General features: G+C 42.6%; 1 protein-coding gene across 4 annotated transcripts in view; it reads left to right on the top strand.

The window, feature by feature from the left end:
• ADARB1 (adenosine deaminase RNA specific B1) overlaps nucleotides 1–20,647 on the top strand; it is a 245,080-nt gene that overhangs the window by 98,819 nt on the left and 125,614 nt on the right. For 3 of the 4 annotated variants that reach the window (XM_039494227.1, XM_039494229.1, XM_039494224.1), the window contains exon 3: nucleotides 7,326–7,508. The gene's annotated coding sequence lies outside the window, so the exon portion shown is untranslated. Of the gene's footprint in view, nucleotides 1–1,047; nucleotides 1,069–7,325; nucleotides 7,509–20,647 lie in introns of all 4 variants that reach the window. The other variant, XM_039494225.1, reaches the window with a different exon arrangement.

Here is a 20,647-nt window from a genome sequence, read left to right as displayed (position 1 = left end):
GTTCTTTGAGATGTGTTGCTCATGTCCATTCCCAGGTCCACCCACCTTCCCCTTTGTTGGAGTAGCCAGCAAGAAGAAACTGAAGAGGTGGTGGGTTGGCAGGGTCCTATATTCACTGCCATGAAGGCGCCACTCCAGGGGGATCCACAGCCAACCCGACGGGTGCTGCTAGGGGGAAAAACCTTTTGATGACTGTGCGTGCGGTGCACGCACACCCAATTGGAATGGACATGGGCAACACATCTTGCAGAACAACACTTACAAGAAAATGAGTGGTTTTTTTCCTCACCTTCTCCTAAGCCAAAATGAGTTTATGTAAATGTACCCCGGAGACAGGTAGTAGTAAAGATACACATTTAGGAAATAACCTAAATTATGGGAACTCTTTTGAGAAATGGATCTGAAATAAATTAATACACAACAAGAGAGCTGATGAACCATTAGATGTAATCTGCAGTTCATGGCACACAAATTTAACATAATTAGGGTACTGCTTGCTTTGACATGCTGATAGATTTTTAAATTACTCAGACTTTCAATAAAGGAAAAAAATATGGCATTTGGGAAGATTTACTGTGTGTTCTTCCTCCTCAAATAATGCAGGTCAATAAGGGACCAGGTTGTCAGTTGGGGAAGCCAATGGAGTGATGTCTATTTATACCTATTGAGACTCTGGCCCAACATATACATTTATGGGTTAGGGAAGAAAATACAGTGGGCTATATTCTGATCTTAGTTACACTCGTGTAAATCCAGTGTTACTGTAAATGATGTAAGAATCTAACCCAATACATCTTGATACTGACCGTAAAATGAAAACCAATTTAGCACCAAGGATTGTAATGTATGTTCTTGCTGCTGCTTCTTAGCGTATGCGCAACATGCCTCAAGTGCACATGATCAGGATTCATCACCGAATTTGGTCCACTGGTTGGATCATTAGCGTCCCCGGTGCAGGCTGGGTACTGATGCGGAGATGCTGATCCATGCCCTGCTATGTTCTTGCTTAAATAACACCTCCTTTTCCTTTTTGCTTTTCTTTCATAGATCTCAAAGTGCTTTACAAAGGTCAGTAATATTATCCCTATTTTACAGATGGCAAAAGTTAGTATTCTAGTACTTTACCATAAGATTAGTATTAAATATAGATTCAGTATTCCTTTTTTCTAAACTTATTACTGCTTTTCATAAAGAGGATTTTTAGTCTAGTTTTCAGTTTTATTTTTTTATTCAAGAAGTACAATTGGCTTGCCAATTACAGAACCAGTTTCTCCTCCCTTGGTTTTTCACCACAGCTGGAACAGGGGGCCCCCTCCCTCCTTGATGATAAACTCGTTATCTCTAGCTTGCTTCTTGCTTGCTTATATATACACACACTGCTGGAAAAATCCTGCTTGCTTCCATCCCGGTAAGTACCCACAGCTCATGCTGCAAAATGCTGCTTGTTCTATAACAGCCAGGATTCTTTGCTGCTTCTTCTTCAGAAGACTACTAACACGGCTACCCCTCTGATACAAACAGTCTGTCACTGAGGAGAACAATTGCACTTGAAGACACAGGGCAGAAGAATCTTTATATTATATATTTGAACTTTTTTCAACAATGGGTAACAATAGTAACATATTCAAAGTTTTCTTTTTACTAATACAGTACATGCCCTCAGTAGTAGCTACTGATCTGCATGTAAGACTGTCTTGTAAGTGATTATGAGTGAGAGAAGTATAATGCTGAAATTGAGTAATTGACAACTTGAGTGAAAAAAATTATTCTTGTGCTAGAAGAGATCTCTAGAAGAGAGCAGCTATTAAATATAAATCACTCCATTTTGGGCAAAGGGTGATTTACGAAATATTTTCCTGTATCAGTTCCTTTATGGTCATCACCCCCATCTAATGAAATCTTCTATTGAGGGGGAGAAAAACTGGCCTCACTAAGTATAAGATTAAGGCACTGGAATGGGACCTACAAGACTTGGACTAAGTTTCTGAATCTGTGTTTAGACTTTCTGTGTGACCTTAGGCAAGTCGTTTACTGTGTCTCTCAGTTTCCATCTATACGATGGGGATATTACTTCCTGTCTTTTGTCTGTTTTGTGTGTTAGACTGTGAACTCATTGGAATAGGGACCGTCTCTTACCACGTGTCTTTCAGTGCCTTGGGCAAAGCAGCTGGATTGGTGCTGCTATAAAGCAAATGAGAGCAAACTCTGTTATCTGTATGCCACTCTCTGCTAATTGAGATAGTGTTTAAACAGGAAACATTCAACCTCATAGGAGAAGATTCTCTGCTATGAAGCAACGTTACTCAATTTGCAGCCTGTTAGGTTGAGCAGATTTATGTGAGTATTTGGCCCTGGATCCCGGGAGAAAGGGGTAGGGATCTTGGCAGAAATCATGGTTTTATATTTTGCTAGTTCTGTGATGTCCAAGAACCAGATTCAGAAGAGGATGGCTGGGGACCAGTAACCCAATTTTCGCTCCCAATTTTAGGTAAAAGCTTGAGGGGCTGAAGCAGGGCCGGCCCCAGACACCCCAGCGCGCCAAGCGCGTGCTTGGGGCGGTGTGCCGCGGGAGGGCAGCAGGCGGCTCCGGTGGACCTCCCGCAGGTATGCCTGCGGAAGGTCCGCTGGTCCCGCGGCTTCGGTGGAGCATCCGCAGGCGTGCCTGTGGGAGGTCCACCGGAGCCGCAGGACCAGCAGCCCCTCCGCAGGCATGTCTGCAGGAGGTCCACCGGAGCCGCGGGACCGGCGACCGCCAGAGCGCCCCCCGCAGCATGCCGCCCTGCTTGGGGCTGCGCAATTCCTAGAGCCGCCCCTGGGCTGAAGACAGGTCAAGGGGCGGGGCGGGGGTGGGGGTGTCAAAATGAAAATGAGAACCTCCCAGTGTAAAATGCAAGTATTGCGATGAGGATAAGCATTCTTCAGGAAAGATGTCCTGCTGAAAGTACTGGAAGATGGATCTGGAAGTTTTGATACAGAATTTCTTCCTTAGGATCAACTTGGCTGGGCTGTGCAGGTATAGGACAGGATATAACTCACCTGTCCAGTTTTGGATGTGGACATACCATGAGGAAAACACCTAGTCCCATTATTGAGAAGGAATAGGCAGGTTGATTTGTTTTTTGAAGCACCAAGATATCTGATCTGGAGGGCAGAGGGCTTATTGGGATCACTGGGCTAAAGGATGGGATGGAAACTTAAGGGATGAGAACCCAGGAGAAACACTACTGAGAATTCAAGAAATCACCTCTTGAAGTGGAGGGTTCAAGGCCACATTTCTACGGAATAGAGAAGGAGGCCGCTGTCTGGTGGCAGTTTGTCTAAGGGCGGAAGAGGCAGTGGCTTGGGTTCAGTACATTTGCTTAGAAATAAAGGCAAAAGGGGTTGTATGGGAGTAACCCTGTAGGTGGGCTTTGAATTGGCTACACAAGGAAGAAAGTAAGCAACAAAAGTCAGTGGTGGCATTGTTAGGGTCCATCGGAAGGTCCCCAAGAGATGGGAGACCCTTTTCTGAGAAGCCCAGCAAAAAGAGGCAGAGGGCTGCCTTACCACAGTTAACTATGTGTCTTGACAGTTTTATTGCCTGTTTCTTAATCAGTTTGGTTTTTCCCTAGTTAGGTATCTTACTTTTTTCTGATTGAGTAAGGGTTAATTGGTTTGTGTTTATTACCTGGACTATTATGGTTCCTTAGCAGATCAAAACTTTAGTCAGGGGTGTGACTGCCTTAGCTGTTTGGCCTTTTTTTGATGATTTGCCATGGCTAATACTTACAAGAGGGGAGGGTTGTGTATGTTGTGTCACAGAACTCCATGCTTGCTGCCATTGTGTGGTGTAAGGGCATACGCCAATTTCCTAGCTGAGTGCTCCGATTGTGTGGGCTTCAAGTCTGTAGCTGAGAAGCAGAGAGATGTGCTAGAGGCTTTACTGTTTCTAAGGTGCATTCAAATTGAGCACTATAGATTTGCCTTGTTCTGGTCTGATCTTGGTTGGAGCATTGGGTAATCTAACTCTTTGAACTTAGGGGCAAGTCAAACAATAAATATCCAATCTTACAGTAGTTCTTTCAAGACTGCACAATATGTATATTTACTAACCAAAGGAAAGGTTAATAAGATACCCAATTTGGTAAATATTACTAAAGATTATGGTTTTGTAACTCCTACTTAAAAATGAAGCCAACAGCCCTGAAAACTGGCCAGTTGGGACGGATTGCAGCAGACCATTGCAATGTATCTCCCTCTTTGCACTAGCTCCTCACTGAATACAGTAATATTTAGTATCTCTGTTGTGATATTTGAAGTCCTCTGTGGGTTTGGCCCAAACTGCCTGAGAAGATGTTTAGGGCACAACTGTCTATTACTATGTGTTTTTTACAGTAATTTACACAATGGGGCCTCTGCGTGTGACTGCAACTACAGATTAAATAATCAGTTTAATATTTACTGACTAAAATAAATCATGGCTGTTTGTTCCGTTTAATGTTGCAGAGTGAATACAGTTGTGGGGGAGTAAGATTATATTTTGGTTCATGAAACAACAGATTTGTCAAATTTAAGTTCCATTTACGGAGTCTCTATTGTTAGTGGTGTTGTATAAGGCTATTATTTTTATGGGCCTCTTACCTTTCATATGAAGTTGCCCCTTTTCTATGTAGAACTGTAAAATCACCTTTTCAGAGATTTTAGAGAAATTCAAACTTTCTGCTAGTGTTTCACTGTTATATGTGCAGAGACAAGCCTGAAAGCTGTGGATGGGACTTAGTTGTCTCTCCAAAGTAGGGCTGAGCCTTCAGGAGGGAGGTAGGTCTGAGGCTGGGGTGGAGCCAGCTTGACCTGCTCTTGAGCTCTCAGAGACTTAGTCTGCAGTTCATATCCTGAGAGCAGAATGGAGAAGGGAAAAGAAAATGCAGGAGCTGAGAAGAGAGGGGGCACTCATCTCTCTCAAATAAAATGGTACTGGTTTCTCATGTGGACAGAAGGGCTGGGTCCTCTTTCTGCTAAGTTCCTGTTCTTCATGTAGTGTCTGTATGGGTGCTCCACTGTAGGTGCATCTGTGCCCCTGCTCCTCTAATTGGAGATTTTAGGTAGCAGCGTCTGTTCGGCCTGAGCATGCGCCCTCCCTCCCCCATGGTTTGCCTCAAGGCTATCTAGTGCTGTGCAGGTGAATTGCCCTCAGTTCCTTCTCTACTGCCTTTGGCCTTGAATAGAGTAGGTAGTTCTCTTCCTTTTTCTGTGTCATAAGAATAATTATGCAGTAGAACCTCAAAGATACAAACACCAGAGTTACGGACTGACCGTAAAGAAATCTGATGAGATTCAACAAGGACAAGTGCAGAGTCCTGCACTTAGGACAGAAGAATCCCAGGCACTGCTACAGGCTGGGGACCAACTGGCTAAGCAGCAGTTATGCAGAAAAGGACCTGGGGATTACAGTGGACGAGAAGCTGGATATGAGTCATCAATGTGCCCTTGTTTCCAAGAAGGCTAATGGCATATTGGGCTGCATTAGTAGGAGCGTTGCCAGCAGATCGAAGGAAGTGCTTATTCTCCTCTGTTCGGCACTTGTGAGACCACATCTGGAGTATTGCGTCCAGTTTTGGTCCCCCCCCCCCCACTACCGAAAGGATGTGGACAAATTGGAGAGAGTCCAGTGGAGGGCAACAAAAATGATTAGGGGGCTGGGGCACATGAATTATGAGGAGAGGCTGAGGGAATTGGGCTTATTTAGTCTACAGAAGAGAAGTGTGAGGCAGGATTTGATAGCAACCTTCAACTATCTGAAGGGAGGTTCCAAAGAGGATGGAGCTAGGCTGTTCTCAGTGGTGGTAGATGACAGAACAAGGAGCAATGGTCTCAAGTTGCAGTGGGAGAGGTCTAGGTTGGATATTATGAAAAACTATTTCAGTAGGAGGGTGGTGAATGGGTTCCCTAGGGAGGTGGTGGAATCTCCTTCCTTGGAGGTTTTTAAGGCCCAGCTTGACAAAGCCCTGGCTGGGATGATTTAGTTGGCGTTGGTCCTGCCATGAGCAGGGGGTTGGACTAGATGACCTCCTGAGGTCTCTTCCAGCCCTAATCTTCTATGATTCTATTACCGGTCAACCGGACACCATGGGGAACTGGAAGTAAGCTATCAGGCAGCAGCAGAGACAAAAAACCCCACCACCAACAAAACAAACCAGCAAATACTGTACTGTGCCTATATTGTACCTTAAAGGTAGGCACATATGGGCTGACTGTCCCCACCCTCACCCCCTACTCCCCACAGCGCGGGACAGCCACTTACAAGAAGGAGGTGGTGAATACTGTTTTCCTGTCTCCCTCCCCCCCTGGCTGGGAGGGGGACAAGCTTGCAAGCTCAGAGCCCAGGAAAACATTTTTAGTTGCCATTACCTCAGGTTGAAGGATAGGAGAAATAGTGTCCCTGATGGCATACCTGCCCTTCATGGTCTTTTTTAAAGACAAAGTCACATTGAGGCCGCATCCCAAGTTTCTCCGTAGCCTCCTCACCTTTCATATGAATCAACTAATCTATCTTCTAATTTTTTCCAAAAATATCATTGTAACAACAGGGAGCCAATTCTATATACGCTATATGTAAGAAGAGCCCTAACATTTTATTTGGACAAGACTAAGGACTTTAGGAAGTCTCCTAAACTCTTCCTTTCATTCGCAGAAAGATACAAAGGTTCTGCAATATTAGCTCAAAGACTCTCCAAATGAGTCTCTGGTTGCATTAATCATTGTTACCAGGTGCACAACCTGCTGTTCCTATTGGGAACCTGCACACACTCCATGAGATCAGTTTCTACCTTAGAAATGTTCTCATCTCGGGAATTTGCAGAGCAGCGACCTGGACCTCTGCCCATGTGATCACTGGAGACTCAGCCTCAAACGCCATCTTCAGCTCCATAGTACTGTCTTCAATAATAGACCCCACTCTGAAGCCACAGTCCTCCATAGGGGATGCTGCTCTGAAGTCACCTACATTGAAGCAACCATAGGAGCACTACTTGAAGAAGAAGTTACTTACTTATACAGTAACAATTGTTCTACGAGATGTGTCCCTATGGGTGCTCCATAACCCTCCCTCTTCCCCTCTACTTTGGAATTCTTGATAAGGGTCTCTGCGGTAGAGAAGGAACTGAGGTTCACCCACGCAGTGCTAGATCGCCTCGAGGGAAACCATGAGGGCACATGCGCGGGCTGAACAGACACTGTTACCTAAAATCTCTGATTAGAGGAGCAGGGGTGCAGATACACCTACAGTGGACACACATCTCAAAGAACCATTGTCATTGCACAAGGTAACGTCTTCTTTTCTTTTCCAGATTCCCACTGCTGTGATCAATTTAGAAGAGAGTCTCCCAACCACTGTTAACAAATAGTATCCATCTTCTGTGAATCGATGTGGGAATTCCCTTCTCACAAATAGTTTTTCCTCTTCTACATTTCTGAATGGTTTAATCCTCCTCAGGTCCATAGAGACGTTAGCTATCTTCCTTGCTCTCCAGGTAAGCGACTACTGACATACTTTTAAATTGATTGTTGCTGTTCAGTGTATTAAAAAATTTAAGTTAACCTTTTTGAGTTATAAGAAGGTAAAAATATTTTCCTATTCTGAGTAATACATCTCCCTACTTTCTTCTCCCCTCTCCCCATGTGTCACTTATTGTGAACTCTGATAATTCAAATTTAGCCTGGAATAATTTACCAGTAAAAAGTAGTTCCGTAAGTTCAGGGCTTGATTTGGGTGGGGAAGGTGGGAAAGTATATTGGTAGCCCTAAGCTTTGGCTTTTTCTTCCTCTTTTAAAATAAGGGACATGGAAGTGTTTCTAGTCCTCATGATTGTGAAGGAAAAAACTTGAGAATGTAAACTGAATGTAACTAATGCATGATGTCTGCCTGAGCCTGCACACAGCATTTAGCAGAGGGGGGAGCAGCAGCCCCTGCAGTCAGAAAGAAAACTACCTGTCCCAACTCTTACTGCCAGAGAAGACCAGGCCTCTGCTGCTCTACAATCATAGAAATGTACGGGCTGGGGGGACCTCAAGAAGTCATCAAGTCCAGCCACCTGCACTGAGTCAGGACTTAATAAACCTAGACCATCCCTGACAGGTGTTTGTCCATCCTTTTCTTAAACACCTCCAATGATGAGAATTCCACAACCTCCCTTGGAAACCTATTCCTGTGCTTAACTGCCCTTATAGTTGGGAAGGTTTTGCCTAATATCTAACCTAAATCTTGCTGCTGATTAAGCATATTACTTCTTGTCTATCTTTAATGGACATGGAGAACAATTGATCACCATCCTTTTTATAATGGCTTTCAACATATCTGAAGACTTATCAAGTCCCTCCTCTGTCTTCTTTTCTCAAGACTTAACATGCTCAATTTTTTTAACCTTTGCTCATAAGTCAGGTTTTCTAAATCTCTTATCATTTTGTTGCTCTCTTCTGGACTCTCTTCAGCTTGTCCTCATGTTTCCTAAAGTGTGGGATCCAGAATTGGACACAGTACTCCAGCTGAGGCCTCATCATTGCCAAGTAGAGCAGGACCTCCCGTGTTTTATGTACAACAATCCTGTTAATACACCTCAGAATGTTAGCCTTTTCACAACTGCAGCACATTGTTGGCTCATATTCAATTTGTGATGCACTATAACCCTCAGCAGCACCTAGCAGTTAGTCCCCATTTTGTAGCTGTGCATTTGATTTTTTCCTTTCTTAGTGTACTACCTTGGACTTATTGCTATTGAATTTCATTGTGTTGATTTGAGACTAATTCTCTTATTTGTCAAGGTCATTTTGAATTCTAATCCTGTCCTCCAAAATGCGTGCATCCCCTCTCAGCTTGGTGTCATCTGCACATTTCATAAGCATACTCTCTGCTCCATTATCCAAGTCATTAATGAAAATATTGACTAGTACTGGACCCAGGACTGACCTCTGCAGGACTACAGTAGCTACGTTCTTGCAGTTTGACAGCAAACCATTGATAACTACTCAGACTACTGACTTTCTACCAGAATGGATGTGGTCAGTTTAGGAGGGTGTCTTAGATGTCTTTCTGGGTTCTGTGATGTTGACTTCTCCTTGATGGGACTCAAATGCCCTTCTTGGCTCCTCTGGCCTTTTGGCTCTAGGATTCAGCTGGGAGTGGTGGTGGGGAAGTGTGGTGGTTCCCTCATGCATCATCCATGTGTTGCACCAAAATGAGAACTCTTTTATAATGGATTGTTCCTCTCATTTCTTACAGTCTTTGATCAGTAGTGAGGTAATGAAGTGCTCATATTTAAATAGTCATCACGGGGCATGCAAGTTAATGCTCCATTGAGAGAAAGGGGAAAGTTCACACTTATCTTAGTACTAGTTTTCGGCTTTCTGCAGACCCAGGTAGACATCACTATGTTAGTTACATTCATTTAGTGTGAAAGTTTCCTTCTGAACCATAAGGGTTAGAGCCTTTATGAATAATAATAATAATAATAATAATAAATCTGAGATTCTGGAGAACAAGATTGCAACCTTGGGGGCGGGGGGGGGAATTGCATGATTGTTGACCTATTCAACTTGAGCCTGAATAATTTTTATCAGAGTTTTAGGAAAATTTGAAGATGCCAGTGAGAGAATGCACAGTAAAAGAAAACATCATTTGAAAGTGCATGCTTATCAAAATACATGCTATCAAAATAGTTTTTCAATTACTTAAGTCATCTGTTCATTTTTGTGCTCATTTTTGGTAACATGTTGGCTACCAGTTGGCCAAAGCTTACCTTATCACAAAATTATGATCTGTAGTTGTGTTTGGGTGTTGGGGAGAAGGATAGGAATGACACGTATTTCATAGTGACAGAATAATGTGGTAGGAAAATGTAGGGCAGCCGCTGAAGAATTTAGTCTCACTCTGTGTGGGGTCCTACGTAATCCCTCTGATAGCAGATGTTATCTGTTCCTGTAGTGCTTTGGGCTATGTAGAGGATAACAGTTTACTATTGCTATTAGTTATTCCTTTAGTCTGATGTGGATATAGGGCCTGTTGTCAAACCTTGTTGAATTACCAGGCGTCGGGTTTCAGTATAGTTTCACATGCTATAAACCCTGTTTTCTTCAGTGTATGTAATTTTCTAGCCTTTTTATAAACAATGTTAATGATGCAATGTCCAGCACTCAAAAGTTAGAATCTGTGTAGTGTTAATCCATCTACTAACAAAGTGTCTGTATACATACTCATGTTTATATTATGTTCTTCGAGTGATTGCTCATGTCGATTCCAAGTAGGCTGTGGAGCCCCCTGAAGTTGCGTTTTCATGGAGGTTTATATAAGTCCCTGCCGACCCACCGCCTCTTCAGTTCTTTCTTACTGCCAGTGATGTTCGTTGGAGGAACTCCTCTCTTGCTAACAGCAAGCAATCCCCTAGTGGACTTTTTTCTCATTGTTATCTGTAAATAATTAAAATTGTAGAGTTAGTTAGTTCAAATAGTCTAGTTAGTTTCATCCCCAGGCAGCATCCGACCCCAAGCCCAGTACTTTGGTGCAGAGCGTGCTGGCCTCAGTAAGAGAAACCACGGTGCCAAGAAAGGACTCTGGCTCCAGGGACTCTCAGCACCGCCATTCCCCAGCGCTGAAGACTTCCTCCAGTGCGAGTTCCCGGCACTGTTCCCTTCACCGGTGCTGCACAAGAAGAAGAAAATGGAGAGAGGTCACTCTCCCACTAAAGTAGTGGAGCGAGGAAGCACAAGTGGGGTGTGTCCTGTGCTGGGACACCCTGCTCCAGCTCTGACTCAGCTGGTATGGTTGACTCCAGCCTCACTGGGAGGTCTGTTATGTCCAGTTCTAGTGGACTCCCCAGTGTGGGAGAGTCGGGAGGAGGACATAGACCTTCCTTCTACACCGGACACTTTTGAAGCAGCTAGGAACCTCATTGCAATGACGGTGCAGTCACCAGCACCGGCGCCGCAAAGAGGCACTGTGCCTTTTAGGCGCAAGCTGATGATGATAAGGCACCATTCATCCTCACCTTGGCACCGCTCCCTGGCATTGTCTCGTTCTGCACCACCTCGGTTGCTGAGGTTGGAGTCCTCATCGGACTCGGAGCTGTAATCACCTCTAGGCGAAGCCAGCACTGTTCCCCGATATCACTCGAGGCAAGAGGAAGGGCAGTTGCCACCCATGATGTCCTGGCCTTCCCAGTGAAAGGTGCTGGCTCAGTGGCCCTTCTGGACCCCGTGGGCCTACCACCAAGTCCAAGGTCCAGGGTCCAGATCCTTGTCAGTGCCTTTGGAGGCATCGACTTAAGTAGCCTGGGAACCTCCGCAAGGGCAGGAGATGGGCACGCAGGTTGACACTGAGACTGCTGCGGGACCTGGCACTGGGGGCGGTACTGAGATGGGTGTGGGCCCGGGAACCAGCGCTGCCCCCTGCACGACATAGGGCGTTTCAATGCAAGGGGATCCCCACGAACCAGAGGGGCAGGAAGACTCAGTGCCCCTGCGGGCATCTTCCTTATGCTCCCCAGATGAAGCGATGGCGGACACCACCACACTGCCTGCCATGGACCCCAGGGCACACCAAGACTTGCTCAGGAGGATGGCTCAAAACTTGAGCATGCACATGGAGGAAGTCTCAGAGGAGACTGACCCTATGGTGGATATTCTGTCCCTGAAGGTCCTTCAAGGGTGGCTTTGCCCCTCATTTAGACTATCCACAACACCACTAAGGTGTTGTGGCAAACACCTGCCTCTCTTCCCTCCACGGCGAAAGGGGTAGAGAGAAAATATTTTGTGCCCTCCAAGGAGTATGAGTACTTGTTTACCCATCCTTATGCGGGTACTCTGGTGGTGGAGGGGGCCAACCAGAAAGAAAGACAGGGACAACTGGGGCCGACCCCTAAGCAAAGAGTCCTATACAGATCGCTATGAACGTTTGACTCCAGGGGGCTCCACAGCCGACCCGATGGGTACCGCTATGGAAAAACCTTCCGGCGACTGTGTATGCGGCGCACAGACACCTGCTTGGAATTGACATGAGCAACACATCTCGAAGAACAAGTTACGAAAGGCATGTAACTGTTTGTTTTTTTACAGCTATCCATATATACACATAATATATGCATATTTATTTGTGTAAAATATAAGCATATACATACCTGTGTGTGGTATATAAAGTTGAAAGCTCAAACTACACTAGCACTGCATTAAGTTGGAACAGTTAAAATGAATCAACAAAAGTCAAAATGAAGATTCATGCATGAACCTTAATATGTTGCTTATGCCTATTGTGTAGTGTTTTTGTTTTTCTTGCCACATTATACCTTTAATATATTGTTCAGATAATTGCCATAAAATATAAAGGAAGGGCTACAGTCTGAGTTAACCTTGTTGTTTTGGGTTTTCTTGCTTAATTTTACTGTAATGGCGATACAGGTTATTTCCATTTTATAATGGTGAAAGGAAAAGACAGACTGTAACTAGTTGGTGTGGTGTTGGTGTCCTCATGGCTGGAAATACATGTTCAGTTTCATAAACCTGTCCCTCCTTGCTCTCTCATTTTCAAAACAATATGTAAGGGTTAACTGTCACATGTGCCTCTTGCGGATAGTAGGAATGAACTGCAGTGTTTAGTGTACTGTGCAGTTAATCCTGCAGTTTGATGAATGGACCTTGAATAGACAGGAGAGTTTGTAGTCCTGACATGTTAACACAGAGTTAACTGTTCTCATTGCTTCTATGACTTACTGAAATAAATCACTGTATTAATACAGTGAGTTATTGAGACAGAGCGAGATTTAGCACTCTGGCAGCCTGAGCTGACTGTGGATTGTAGCACTTAGCCTGCATGGCATCTCTGCTAACTGGGACTTTGAACATGGGGTCCTTCTTCAGCATTGTGAGGCGTCGCTATAAAAGGAGGCGTAAGAAACGTTCTGAGAGGAAAGGTAATATATTAATTTTTGTACTGTCAAGACAGAATAGTGGTGAGCTTTTATAAATAGAAAAATGCATTGTAGAAATTTTTTCAGATTATACTGAAATGTAAATACTAAATACAATTTTTTTCATACATATCTTTAAAACAATAAATTCTGTAACACTTTTTTATTATGTTTGAGTATTGAACACCAAAAGCAATAAGCTTCAAATGGAAATCAATTTTCCAATATATTTCACTTTGCTTCCAGGCTTTCAAAATTCAAAGTATTTATTTTTAGACAAATATGTGGAAGTCTTAAAGTTGCACAGCTTTTTATATTTTACTGCTTGTTTTATCCCTAATGAATTGTTTCATGGGTCGGACTGTAAGCTGTGTGTCTTGTCACTGGATTTTCATTAATCAGTTCATAAAATGAGCTTTTTCTGTCTTTAAAATTAGCCTGTCTTGAACAGCAAGTATAAATCAAGAGCTACTAAAAGTCTCCTTTATCTTTTAGCTAAACTTGTAAGAAATCTGTAAAGTATCCAAACTATTAAAATCTCATTTAGATTGCATTGCTATTCATCTAGCTACACCTTTGCTGCTTAACACATTTAGATTAGGCAAAGAAGGAATTCTTTTATTCCTTAAAATCTGTCAACTAGTTACATATCTCTTGAAAACAAAGTGCATTAATGAGAACCCTGGTATAGGCTTGTTATAATTTCTTGAAGTATTTTGTACTGTTTGTATCTTTGTATAATTGGAAAATACTGAATTGTCTCTGGAGAATAATATGATATCTGGAAAAACAGAACATTTCATATATGGCACTTCATAAAAATATAAAAACCGTATAGAAAGGTGTAATTCCGCTGCTGTAAATGTTATTTTTCTGATTCCATTTGTATCTGTGAATATCTGTAACTCTTCTGGATGTCATTTTTGTATCTGGTTGATCGATATGGCTGGCATGTAATGTATTTAGAATTACAAGCATTCTCGTCAAATGCTGCTATTTGTATTTTAGAATATGGCAGTAGATACAGCCCTATACAGATGACATTAACCACAGTAACTGTATTTACTTACCATATCTATTTTGTGTTTGTGATTAAATATATCAAACAACTCTAATACAGTGATCATATTATAACTGAAAAATATAGCAGAAGACTTTACTAACTGAAGCAATATCTCTAGGGAAAAATAATGGCTTTGCAAACTGTAATTAGGTTTTTCATCATTTAGATTCCATAAGTGGTAATGAATTTGTATAAAAACTGAGTAACTCAACCCAAATCACTAACACAGTTGAGTATACTAAAAGCCGGTATGTTGGCTATATCTTATGGTACCTCTACCTTACATAGAATCATAGAATCTCAGGGTTGGAAGGGACCTCAGGAGGTCATCTAGTCCAACCTCCTGCTCAAAGCGGGACCAAACCCAACTAAATCATCCCTGCCAGGGCTTTGTCAAGCCTGACCTTAAAAACCTCTAAGGAAGGCGATTCCACCACCTCCCTAGGTAACCCATTCCAGTTCTTCACCACCCTCCTACTGAAAAAGTTTTTCCTAATGTCCAACCTAAACCTCCCCCTCTGCAACTTGAGACCATTACTCCTTGTTCTGTCATCTTCTACCACTGAGAACAGTCTAGATCCATCCTCTTTGGAACCCCCTTTCAGGTAGTTGAAAGCAGCTATCAAATCCCCCCTCATTCTTCTCTTCTGCAGGCTAAACAATCCCAGTTCCCTCAGCCTCTCCTCATAAATCATGTAGAAGCAGCAAAGAATCCTGTGGCACCTTATAAGTCATGTGCTCCAGCCCCCTAATCATTTTTGTTTACTGCAAATCCCTGCTAAGCAAATAACATTTACATTTTTTCTTGACTCTTGTCTTTTCTTTGAAAATACATTTTCTCACAGTGCTTTCAAAGTTTAGTATTCAAACATTATGGATCATATTTTAGAACAGGCAGTAGGGGAAAAATTAAGGGGAAGGCTAAGGGTCGCATCCAGACAACTTACATGGACTTTGGATCATGCCTATAGTGAGAAGATAATGATGATCTAACAAGACAGCTTGAATCTGGGTAGGACTCTGCATTTTGTCACTGAACAAATTTCACTAAAAATCACTGACTGATAAAATAGATCATTTTTAGTTTTGATTCTAGTGCATGTAAGTATTACTCATTTTTCAGGTTCTGAAAGCTCTCTGGGTTAGTAATGGCTTAGTAGGATTGCATGAAGTGCATATTCCCTATTGCACATACATTCAAATTGATCCTGAAATGGTTTTTTATTAAGATCCTTAAAATAAAATGTGAACATTGTATTGGAAAGTCCAATCAAGCTATGTTCGTTTTTTCTTTCATGTGTCCCATCTTTTAGATGTATTTAGAAAAAAATATGTTTATCAAAGTAGACTGGTGACATGATCAAAGAATCTTGTAAAATAATACATCTGTTTTAGCCACACTAGAACTGTATGGAAGGAATATTTAAGCTCTGTGAATAACTGTATAGGGATGAAGAAATAAAACAGTTAAAAGATTAAAGCTTCAGTGAATAAAGTGCTATAGAAGATAGACTAGTTAAGGATTCAACAAAAAATACTTACTTTTTACCAAATCAACACACACTTCACTTTAAAAAAAAAAAAAAAAAGCCAGAGATTTCTAAATCCCTTTAGAGACCTGCTAACAAGACTAGATTTATTGTACAGTGTTTTTTCAAATAATGTTAGGGATTTCTAAAGAGCCAAATCTTGGTTCCAGTGAATTCAGTGGATGTTTGTCATTAACTTCAGTGGGGCTCAGATTTGTCTAAATGTACCCTTTGGTTCTAGATGTAATTCTTCATATGCCAGTAGCCGGTAATGTTTTTATTCTGTTCTTGAACATTTGTTTACATTTGACACCAATGAAGTGGAAATGTGAATTTCACAAGGTGGACGTTTTTTGTTCTTATATAATTAATAAACAGTAATTTAGATTCCTCGGTCTTTTAAATGCCAAATTAATCTACCAAAACATTTTTATATTTTAGGATATTGTTATAAAATAGTTAATTATTTTAAGTAATGCGATTGATTAGAAGACATGATAAATCAAAATGTTGTTCTTCAGAATGTAATCTGAATTAAATTTGCTAGTGGTTTGAAAATTGATCAAGTTTGGGTTTGTTCAAAAGGGGAGCTGATTCGGGATGGTGGATGGCTTAATTTTAGGCTTCTGTTTCTGAAACCTGTAATCCAGATTTCCCAATGTCTGTATCACCCACCAGGTACTGTTCTCAGTGGGATCTGTTGAGTGCTGAGCCGTCATGAAAATCTAGCCCTTATGGCCCAATCCTGTTTCGACTGAGGCCAGTAGAAAAACTCACATTGACTTTGTTGGGAACCGGAAAGCAAAATTAGACCTGTAGTCATACATACTTTCCTAAACCATGCTCTTTACTGTCCTGCTCTATTAATTTCAGAGATCAAGAGTTAAAGGGTGTTGTAAAATCTGTCCAGGGCCCAACATGAAACAGCGTTACAGAGGTTTGGATTTTTTTTCTACGTAGGCCTTGGTTTCACTTGGTTCCTTGCCAAACACCCAAAAGCATTAATTCTAACGTTGAAATTTTATTGTTCAAACACAAGAAAGAATAAGCAATTAAAACAAGCATGTATATTGAAACAAGGAAATTGAGTGATTATGGAAAACAAACAATCATAACCTTTAAAATCTCTCTCCGTTTTGGAGGCAAAATATCAGTGTGTCATTTTCAGAACAATCTGTCTCTGATGAAAAGGAAAAGGATTAATTCTACTTTTAGTCCTGATGGTTAAAGTGCGTTCACTTCTCCTGTTTCTAACAAACACAGCAGAGAGAGGATCGAAAAGATGGGGAAATATAGCTTTTGTTGATGTTTTTGGAACAGTGGCTGGTCAGTCACAAATGGATGCTTTGGCTGGCGGGTCAACTACAGCACCTGTTGCTTGGACTCTGGTCCCCATTCCAGTCAGGGATGTCATCTGGTTTCATCTTTTCTTCTTAGATAGTGCTGGGTTGTGGTCATCTCATCATACTGTGCTGAGGTAATGCAATTGATTTCAGGATTTGATGGAAAGCCTAGAGAGAAAGATAGGCTGGGAGGAAGAGTGAAGGGGTGGGGGTGGAGGGACCAGCATAAAAGGAAGGTAACAGAACAGGGGCTTATATGTCTTTGTGGTACTAGTAATTAGGTATCCCCACTGATGGGCTGAGAACTGGATGTCATGATGTTGTGATGTTTGCAGTGTTGTAGCTGTGTTGGTCCCAGGATATTAGAGAGACAAGGTGGATGAGGTAACATCTTTTTATTGGGTGTAGCTTGAAAGCTTGTCTTTTTTGCCAACAGATGTTGGTCCAATATTACCTCACCCACCTTTTATCTCATGATCATGTAGTGATTTTCAGAACTCACCAGTGAACAAAGTTCTTTGAACAAGAACAAGGCCTAATGGCCTTCCTCTCAGGAAGAAAATCTTTGACTGGTCTGCTTATTCTGTCTTGGGGCCAGGGAGTATGAGACAAGACAGGCTAGTACATAAGGTGGGATGAGAGATGATAGTGGTTTTTTTCAGTCTCTTTTTAAGAATCCCAAAATGGGTAAAAGTGGGCGGCATAGTTCATCCCCCTTATTATTTTATCCACCAATTAGGGTTAATATCCGCCACACCCATTTTGATTCATTAATTTCCGGCTCCACATCTTCTATTTTTACCAAGTATGATTTAAACAGTCCTTGAATCATATCAGTCGCCCCTTCTTGTTTGAACGAATCCACTTTCTCTGTCTAGTTTTCTTATACTTGTTCATAACATTCATAACTGAAAACAACTTGACCTTTTTTCCATAGTTAATTTTCAGACAGACAAAAAGTTATATATTGTGTCATTTTATGAACTTTCACTGACATAGAATCACAGGACTGGAAGGGACTGTGAGAGGTCATCTAGTCCAGTCCCCTACGCTCATGGCAGGACTAACTATTATTTTAATAAAGTGTGCAGCACTGCACTTACTATTGCTGTTTCAGAGAGATCAGTGTCCCATTTTGCCTGGTACTATATAACTAAATAAGACGGTCATCATCCCAGAGAGCTTATAAATCAGATGTTAAACAGGACACAACAGATGGACAAAATAGACAGATGTGGATGGGAGAGGGATGAGGTAACAATAAAACAAGTTATTATAAAAAGTAGAAGTCAGATCTTGCCACTTGCATAAATTTTTTTTATTGGCATGCTGAGAAGTATTACAGGAAATTAAAATGAATAGTCAATTAGCAAACTAAATGAAGCAAAATACATTTTGTGTGCATTATTCTTTTTGTTTTGTTCAGCTGTTACTTCACAAAATTCATGAATTTCCAATAGGTCTGCCAGTGGTTAGGGTGAATTAATGAGGTTCTACTGTAATTTATAAACTCCTTGTTCTAATGAATATGTTGTCATATTAAATGTTGTAATGTTGCTGAGCACAATTAGAACTAGAATATTTTGAGGCTTCTTTGTAGTATGAAAGTGTTACTCAGATAATTCCATTGTTTAACTATATGTTAAATGACAGGCTTCAAAATATTAAAATATGGACAAGTAATCTACATTTTTAAAAGATCAGATATCTATCTATATATGATTGGTTGTATCTTCACTCAATCATTAAAACATTTCAAAATGTATGGTTATGTAATTGAGAGAGTAATTAATTCACAGTTTAAAGCATGTTTTCCTTCCATTAAAATATAATAAAGAGGAAACTACGTTTTCTAAAGAGTCTGACTTAACTCCTCAGTAGCAGTGAACTTTTGAGTGCATGCTGAAATTTTATTCTTCGAGTGACTGTCCACACAGATTCCACTGGTCTGCATACTCCCATGCAGATGAGATCAGATTATTTTGAATAGCAGTGTGCGTGGGGCATGCACTTGTATCCTGAGTGCTGTCTCACTCCCTATAGCTGAGGGCATAAAGGATGGTGTCACTGCAATCAACACTCAGTTTCTTCTTACCACTCTTGTCTTCGAGACTGAACCCTGTAGTTTTTGCTCTCAGTAAGTAGTTTAGTTGTTCTTCAGTTTGTTAGTTTTAACTCAGTACTGATAAGTTTGTTATTTGCCAATTAACTTAGTTGCTTAACTTTTAGAACAGCATGGTGATAGGATTACCTGCTGTATGAGGATGTTTCCCTGGTATAGAACACACTGCACAAGAGTCTACCCCTTCTCCTCCTGAACAGAAGCCTAAAGTGACTGATCCTAAGGACTAGTCTACAGTAGAAGCACTACAATGATGCAGCTGCGCTGCTGTAGCGCATCTAGTAAATACACTCTATGCCAATGGGAGAGGGCTCTCCCATTAATATAATAACTCCACCTCCACAAGAGGCGGTAGCTATAATGGCGGGAGAAGCTCTCCCGCTGACATAGTGCTGTCCGCACTGGTGCTTAGTTTGGAGTAATTTACGTGAATTACGTCACCCAGGGGTGCGAATAAGTTATACCAAAGTAAGCGCTCGTGTAGACCAAGCCTGAGTCATTGGGCTTGAAGATCTGCCTGTCCTGTGATGCTTCTATGCCCATCAATAGTGGGCACTCTCAGTGCCTGCTGTGCCTTCGTGAGGGCAATGCCCTGGCACACTGCTTGATCTGTAAGACCAGGAAGGTGAAGCTGAAGCTCTTCTTCAGTGAAAGATCCAGGCAAGTCTTATCAGATGTGGGAAGACTATCAGAGGAACTTCAGGTCATTCTCATGTGGACAGCACCTTAGTTAGCTGAGATGCCTCTTCAGGCTCCTGGGCTGCATTGCATAAGCCCTACTTATCAGCTGAAAGAATGACACACTCGGAGAGAGGTTGCAAGCAGCATCCCTATGGACAGGGGCGGCTCTAGGCACCAGCGGGCCAAGCGCCCACTTGGGGCGGCATCCTGGGGAGGGCGTCATTTGGCTCCGGTGGAGCTCCCGCCGGCATGCCTGCGGCAGGTCCACCGGAGCCCGGGAGGAGAGGACCTGCCGCAGTCATGCCTGCGGCGGGTCCCGTCTTCCCGCGGCTCCGGTTGAGCTCCCGCAGGCATGACTGCGGCAGGTCCGCTCGTCCCGGGCTCCGGTGGACCTGCCGCAGGCATGCCGGCGGGAGCTCCACCGGAGCCAAATGCCGCCCTCCCCAGGATGCCGGAGCCGCGGGAAGAGGGGACCCGCCGCGGGACTGGGGAAGGGCGGCGCAGCGCTCCGCGCTGCTTGGGGCAGCCTACTTTGTAGAGCCGCCCCTGCCTATGGAGGATGAGAGCAGGCACCAATCCCCCTCCTCAGGACAGAAAACCTCAGACTCATGGCTGCTGAGATCTTAAGGTAGAGTTCCATACCAAGAACAAAAATCTCTGCCTGGTTCAAAAACAGTGCTGCTTCTGGTACAAAGAAGAAGTCTTTGTCTTTGGCACTGAGCAAGTTGATGCCAAGCACCTTTACACCAGCTCTGCTAACACTGAGTCATGGTGCACCCACACAAAGATCCTGCACTGGTCACCTCCTTGGCACTGTTAGTCTTCTGTTCCAGCAGTACACAAACAGTCTGTGCTGGCATTGCTACCATACATAGCGCTGAGACACCTGTGTCAGATTGGTACCAGACACTGAGACAGAGTGCGCTGGAGAGATCTCGTCTCCTTTTGAGGAGGCTTAGTCTTTGTCCTTTCTCTCAGAG

Source organism: Mauremys reevesii, linkage group 11 (genome assembly GCF_016161935.1).
Source record: "Mauremys reevesii isolate NIE-2019 linkage group 11, ASM1616193v1, whole genome shotgun sequence".
NCBI lineage: Eukaryota > Metazoa > Chordata > Testudines > Geoemydidae > Mauremys > Mauremys reevesii.
This window is presented reverse-complemented; position numbering and strand designations above follow the sequence as displayed.